The sequence below is a fragment of the Podarcis muralis genome, chromosome 13 (assembly GCF_964188315.1).
Source record: "Podarcis muralis chromosome 13, rPodMur119.hap1.1, whole genome shotgun sequence".
Lineage (NCBI taxonomy): Eukaryota > Metazoa > Chordata > Lepidosauria > Squamata > Lacertidae > Podarcis > Podarcis muralis.
This window is the reverse complement of record NC_135667.1, coordinates 49453464-49460803: the sequence shown is the minus strand read 5'-3', so window position 1 is coordinate 49460803 and position 7340 is coordinate 49453464. Positions and strand designations below refer to the sequence as shown.

General features: G+C 48.0%; 1 pseudogene; it reads right to left on the bottom strand.

Annotated features, from left to right (window-relative positions):
- Positions 1-5171: 5171 nt before the first annotated feature.
- LOC144325157 (heat shock protein HSP 90-beta pseudogene) lies at positions 5172-7249 on the bottom strand (annotated as a pseudogene).
- Positions 7250-7340: the final 91 nt, after the last annotated feature.

The following is a 7340-nucleotide window of genomic DNA, read 5'->3' as shown; positions in this document are numbered from 1 at the left end:
TAGGTCAGGTCATTTTGACCACCTTCTTTAGTAATTACCGTATTTTTCGTCCCATAGGACGCACCGGCCCATAGGACGCACCTAGTTTTTTTGGGGGGAAATAAAGGAAATTTCCCCCCCTTTATTTCCCCCCCAAAACCAGGTCAGGGAATCCAAACCAGGTCGAGGAACAGCGGGATGGCGGCGCTGCGCCTCCCCGCTGTCCCCCGAGCTTGTGGGGCTGGCCGATGTCTGCCTGAAGTGCGGGGCGCTCTGCTTCAGTGCGCCCCGCGCTCCGGGCAAGCAGGCTGCTATTCGCAGCCTAGGGAGCCCGGCAGGAACTCCCGCGGGCTCCCCAGGCTTGCTGATAGCTTCCTGAAGCCTGGAGAGCGAGAGGGGTCGGTGCGCCATAGCTGTCAACCGTCCCTTATTTGGCGGGAAACTCCCTTATCCCAGCGCCGTTTCCCGCTGCTGTCCCAGATTGATGATGTCCCTTAAATTTCCCGGGTTTCATGCTTGCTCGGCTAGGGAGGGAAGCAGCGGCTCAGGGTCCTCCGCCGTGAGAGAGAGCATGCGCGTGAGCTGCCACATGAGGAGACGGGTGGCGGCGGGCGAGCAGGCAGCCCCTCTCTTGCGAGACTTCCACCGCGCTGCCAGGGGAAGCCGGAGGGGGCAGTGGTGGCTGAGGAGGTGGCCTGAGGGAGGAGGAAGAGGAGGGGATGGGGAGGGATGCAGAATTGCAGCGCTTCAGCTGCCGCGTCGCCGCCGCAACCGCCTCATGCCGGGCTTGCGGGCAGCATGGGCGAGAGTCTCTCTCCCTCTCTCTTGGGCGGGGAAGGGCCGATGGAACTCCTCGCACCAGGACGACGGCAGCCCCGACGTGCTGCTTAGCATACCCTCCAATCAGTGCAGCATCTTAATGTAGTGATTTCCCCCTCTGCATCCCTTTCATAACTCTATTTTTATAAATCATTTGTCCATCCATAGTTCAAATTTTCACTACAAGTTTTCTGTCAATCCTACCAATGTATGTAACTCTTTACAATAGCATTTCAAATAAATGATAAACTTTCCCCATTCTTTATTAAAGAGGTCCTCTTCCTGGTTTCTAATTCTGCCTGTAAGCTTTGCCAGCTCGACGTCGTTCATCAGTTTTGTCTGCCACTCTACTTTGGTGGGAGTTGTAGACCCTTAGGATCATCTAGTCCAACCCCCGCAGAACACAGTCAGTCGCAGCCAAAGCAGCATGGCTCCATCAGTGGTGAATTTCTGTATAAGCTAAGCAAAATCCCTTATTTTGGCTGCTGATCCCTTATTTTCGAGTCTGCCGGTCCCTTATTTTCAAATCTGTAAGTTGACAGCTATGGATCCGGCCCAACTGCTTTCTAAATCCAGCCCGCGGACGGTCCAGGAATCAGCATGTTTTCACATGAGTAGAATGTGTGCTTTTATTTAAAATGCATCTCTGGGTTATTTGTGGGGCATAGGAATTCATTCATTATTTTTTTTCAAAATATAGTCCGGCCCCCCACAAGGTCTGAGGTACAGTGGACCGGCCCCCTGCTGAAAAAGTTTGCTGACCCTTGATCCTCAGATCAAAGGTCCACTGAGGTAGGGGTAGCCAGTGTGGTACTGTCCAGATCAATACTCTGACCAGTCCCAGACAGCACAGAACCGCCCTGAGACCTCCAGGTATAGGGCGATATATAAATTCAACAAATAACAATAGTAATCCCTGGTCTAGAACGTCGTCTTTCCAGCGGAGAATGCTTTGGGGAAGTATACAAGCAGGGCAAGAAATCAGCAATCCTTTCCTCCCCGGAAGGTTCCATGTTCAGGGCTAATAGCTGTACCCAGGGCTGGATTTAGGTTTAGGTTTAGATTTAGGGCAGGATTTCAGGGCTAATAGCTGTACCTAGGGCTGGATTTAGGTTTGATGAGGCCCTAAGCTCTTGAAGATAATGGGGCCCTTTATATGTCCAGCTGTCGTTTGTCAACAACAAATTGTCACTGTTTTTTGTGTTGAATATATGCTATATGGTATTTTATGGACCTACACAATACAAAACACTGCTGCTGTATGTAGGTTTTATTTAATTTGTTTTTTTATCTTATATTTTGGAAATGCATGTCCAGGTTTTTTTCCTTTAATTTTTTGGGGGCCCCCAAGAGAGTGGGGCCCTAAGCTATAGCTTGTTAAGCTTATATGTAAATCCGGCGATGGCAGTACCATTCTGTTTTGGATGGCACAACCACGTGAATGGTAATGTCTGAGTGAATTTAGGAAACTTCTTTGTTGTTACTGCTTTGATTCCTTTTTTTCGTTTCCAGAGATTTCACTTTTCTCACGCTTCTTTTGTCTCTTAGGGCTTTCCTCCCAGGAAAAAAACCCCACAGCTCTTTAGTGCTCATTTGGAACAAATGGCCATTCGGGTTTTCTCCAGATTGATGTTTGCTCCAGTTTAGAGCTAAAGAGCTCCCTAGAAAGGAAGATGGCAAGGGGGAAAGCAGAAAACTGCTTGCCTAGAAACATGTCTAGAAACCATGGGGCAAACAGAAGTGTGGAAATGCCCTTAGCTGGCAGTGTGTGTGTCACACAGAATCCCTCAGAGGTACCCTGTTCGATTCCTGCACCAGTCTATCACATGCCACATGACTTGGCCATATCTCTAATTCCCACAGGTCCACATCCTTAATTTTAAACTCTATTAGTATACTGTACTGCATTTGCTATACTTAAGAACTAATCTCATGTAGACATTCTCAGTGCCGTAGGAATAAAAGAGGCTCCGGAATATGACTCTGCGAGGGAGGTTTGTTTCCTCCTTGGATCTCCCTTGAGAACAGCGATGTTCTTTTGGCAAAATGATCTCTGTAACCTTGCTAAAATTAAGCCCTATTCTACTCTAATTTACTCGAGTAAGTCAAGTTTCAGTTCACCGTTTCAAACAGTGTGTGTGAAAGAAATAGGAAACTTTGTTTAGTGGTTCCCACAACATTATGGTGTTTCCTTGGTGTGTTTTAATGAAGTATTATTATGCCTAACTGATATTTATAGTTTCCTTGCATCATTTAACTCTCCCCCTCCCCTTCAGGAAAGGAAACACAGGTATGGCAGTTGGAAGCAAGTGTATTGTTCTTGTAAATCTGTCCCTGAGAACTTTCCAGTTGAAGACCGTGGAAAAGTCATGAGTCAGTGTTTAATTTGCTGTTTACAATTTTGCTTGTTTACGGTTTTCCAAAAGTAGATTAAGCAATACCCTTAAGTATATGCTATTATGGATGAATGAAGCATAATTACATATAATACGTATTTATTAATTCCTACCTCTAATCTACAATGTAATTTATTCCAAACAACAAATGCCCAGAGTTGTTCACCCACTATCCAGAAACAAGGGATCGTGTCCCCACAACTCTATTACTTCCTCACTCTTGAGAGATAGGAGGAACATACTGTGGAAAGAATTGATGGAGCCTCAAAAACTGGAAAACTTTACTGGAAGTTGATATAGTAGGAGGCATTAGAAAAAAAGGCAAAGGACCCCTGGATGGTTAAGTCCAGTCAAAGGCAACTATGGGGTTGTGGTGCTCATCTCACTTTCAGGCCAAGGGAGCCGGCCTTTGTCCACAGAGTTTTCCAGGTCATGTGGCCAGCAGGACTAAACCGCTTCTGGCGCAATGGGACACCGTGACGGAAACCAAAGCACACGGAAATGCCATTTAGCTTCCCACCGCACTGATACCCATTTATCTACTTGCACTGGTGTGCTTTTGAACTGCTAGGTTGGCAGGAGCTGGGACAGAGGAATGGGAGCTCACCCCGTCACGGGGATTTGAACCGCCAACCTTCTGATCGGCAATCCCAAGAGTCCCAGTGGTTTTAGACCACAGCACCACCCACATCAGTAGGAGGCATAGAACTAATTTGAGACACGTCTCCCTAAAAAAATAAAACTAGATTTGAGGCAACACCAGTATTGGGAGCCGTTTAAAGATTTCCATCATATATGCAACACACATACATGCATGCAGTGGAGATTTAAAATCAAGGTTTTTTGTCTCTGAGATGGGCTGCCTTGCCAGGCCGACAAACCCCCTCTGCCCCTCACATCCCTCTACAGTACCTGCAGACCACTGGAACCACAATTGGTCTCCTCTGCTCAATCCACCAGGGCCTGTCTCTGTGTTAACTCTCTGAGGGTTTGAGAACCATTGGTTACCCTCACTTGCTTTAGCTGGCTGGTCAAAGCCTTTCCTGGGGTGTGGCTGCTGCTACACGCTGATGGCTTTTACAGACCCTCCAAGTGTCCCTATTTTCCAGGAACATCCCTAATTTGGAGAAGCCGTCTCGGTTTCTGATTTGATCCCACAATGCCCCACTTTTCCTTAATATGTCTCTATTTTCATTGGAGAGATGTTGGAGGTTATGGAGTTATCCAACCCCCGAGCTGTCTGAAGACAATCCTGTAGAGGGAAGGTTTAAAAAAAAAAAAAAAAAAAAGGTTAATGTTTTATTATGTTTTTATATATGTTGGAAGCTGCCCAGAGTGGCTGGGGCAACCCAATCAGATGGGTAGGGTATAAATAGTAAAATTATCATGATGGAATGGGAGATCCCTATTCTCACTGGAGAAATGTTGGAGGGCCTGCTTTTAGAAGCCACAGGCGACAATTACAAGACATTTGTACTGACAGTAAACACAGAACGAAAGTAATATATTGAAGCATTTAATGCGCCTTGTTTTCATCAAGGTAAACCACATTCTTTGTTATTTTAATTCCAGTAAAACAAAACCAAATACAAACAGCCAACAAGAGTACAAGTCCCTGCTCTCTGAGGACAAAGGGCAGCAGGGAGGGAGGGAGGCAAGGAGTCAACTCACTGCTCTGTTAGTGGGGAGGACATTCACTGTGTTCACCTCAGCTATGGTAGGATGGATGCTTGGTGGCCCAGCAGAAAAAGGATAAAACCCGCATGCGGGGAGGGAAAACCTAAAACCAGTGGGCCGGTCCCTTTCCCCTAAAGCAGCAGAAAGACAGCTCAGATAGGTGTGGAGACCCCTTGTCCCACTGGCTACCAATTGTACAGGAAGGTAGTGAGAGACTGCTGACGAAGGCCTGCCAGAGCCCTGCCGGAGCCAGTCTTCCTGAGCAAGGCGATGGTGCAGTGAATGGATGGGGGCAAGACAGAGGGGGAGGTCTCTTTAGTCCACCTCCTCCATGCGTGAGGCATCCTCGTCTCCTTCCAGAGGGGGAATATCTTCAGAGACAGCGGCACTAGGCTCTTCAGCACCAACCTCATCTTCCTCAATCCCGAGTCCCAGCTTGATCATCCTAGAGATACGGTTGGAGTGAGTCTGTGGGTCCTCCAAGGAGAAGCCAGAGGAAAGCAGTGCTGTCTCCAAGAGCAGCACCACAAGGTCCTTGACGGCCTTGTCGTTCTTGTCTGCCTCGGCCTTCTGACGCAGCGTCTCTACAATGGGGTGGTCAGGATTGATCTCCAGGTGCTTCTTGGCCATCATGTAGCCCGTGGTGGAGTTGTCTCGCAAGGCCTGGGCCTTCATGATACGTTCCACGTTGGCGGTCCAGCCATAGGTGCTGGTGACAATACAGCAGGGCCAGGAGACCAGCCTGTTTGAGACCGTCACCTTGTCAACTTTCTTCTCCAGGATTTCCTTCATGAGTTTGCAAAGGTTCTCAAACTTGGCTTTGCTTTCCTCCATCTTCTTCTTCTTGTCCTCATCCTCTGGCAGCTCCAGCCCTTCTTTGGTGACGGACACCAAGGTCTTGCCATCAAATTCCTCCTGCTGCTGGACGCTCTACTCATCAATGGGCTCTGTCATGTACACCACCTCAAAACCACTTTTCCTCACTTGCTCCACAAAGGCAGAGTTAGCCACCTGCTCCTTGCTCTCACCTGTGATGTAAGAGATGCTTTTCTGGTTTTCCGTCATACGGGACACATATTCGGAGAGGGAATTCATCTTGTTGCCGGAGTGGGAAGTGTGATACCGCAACAGTTCTGACAGGCGTTTCCTGTTGGTAGAGTCCTCATGGATCCCCAGCTTGAGATTTTTGGAGAAGGCCTTGTAGAACTTCTTGTAGTTTTCTTTGTCCTCCACCAGCTCTGCAAAAAGCTCCAGGCATTTCTTGACGATGTTCTTGCGAATCACTTTGAGAATCTTGCTTTGTTGCAGCATATCATGGGAGATGTTCAGGGGCAGATCCTCAGAGTCCACTACACCCCGGATGAAGTTCAGGTACTCAGGGATGAGTTCATCACAGCTGTCCATAATGAAGACACGCCTCACATAGAGCTTGATGTTGTTCTTTTTCTTCTTGTTCTCAAAGAGGTCAATGGGGCCCGGCATGGGATGAAGAGAAGCGCCCAGAATTCCAACTGCCCCTCCACAGAGAAGCGCTTAACAGCCAGATGGTCTTCCCAATCATTAGTCAAGCTCTTGTAGAACTCGCCATACTCCTCCTGAGTGATGTCATCAGGGTTTCGAGTCCAGATGGGCTTGGTCTTGTTCAGTTCCTCCTGGTCGATGTACTTTTCCTTGTTCTTCTTGGTCTTCTTCTTGCTCTTGCCACCTTCCTCCTCTTCATCTGAGCCCACATCTTCAATCTTGGGCTTCTTCTCCTCATCCTTGGGGGCTGCCTCTTCATCCTCCTTCTCCACTTTTTCCTTTTCCGCCTCATCGTCGCTGATTTCCTTCTCACGCTCCTTCTCCAGATAGAGGGTGATAGGGTAGCCGATGAACTGGGAGTGCTTCTTCACCACTTCCTTGATGCAACGTTCCTCCAGGTATTCAGTCTGATCTTCCTTCAGGTGCAAGATCACTTTGGTACCACGGACAATGGGTTCGCCATGGTCAGTTTTGACAGTGAAGCAGCTGCTTGCAGATGACTCCCAGGCATACTGTTCATCATCGTTGTGCTTGGTGATAACCACAACCTTCTCAGCCACAAGGTAAGCAGAGTAAAAGCCCACACCGAACTGTCCAATCATGGAGATGTCTGCACCAGCCTGCAAGGCTTCCATGAAGGATTTGGTGCCAGACTTCGCAATGGTGCCCAGAATGTTGATAAGGTCTGCCTTTGTCATGCCAATACCGGTGTCCACCAAGGTGAGGGTGCGATCATGGGGATTGGGAATGATATCTATCTTCAGCTCTTTGCCACTTTCCAGCTTTGAGGGATCTGTCAGACTCTCATAGCTGATCTTGTCCAGTGCATCAGAGGCGTTGGAAATGATCTCCTGCATAAAGATTTCCAGTCCTTCAGCTGAGATCCAAACGCTCTGGAATTCGCCTCAACCTGTGTTTTTTTATTAAAAAAAGAAGAAGGGGGGAAAG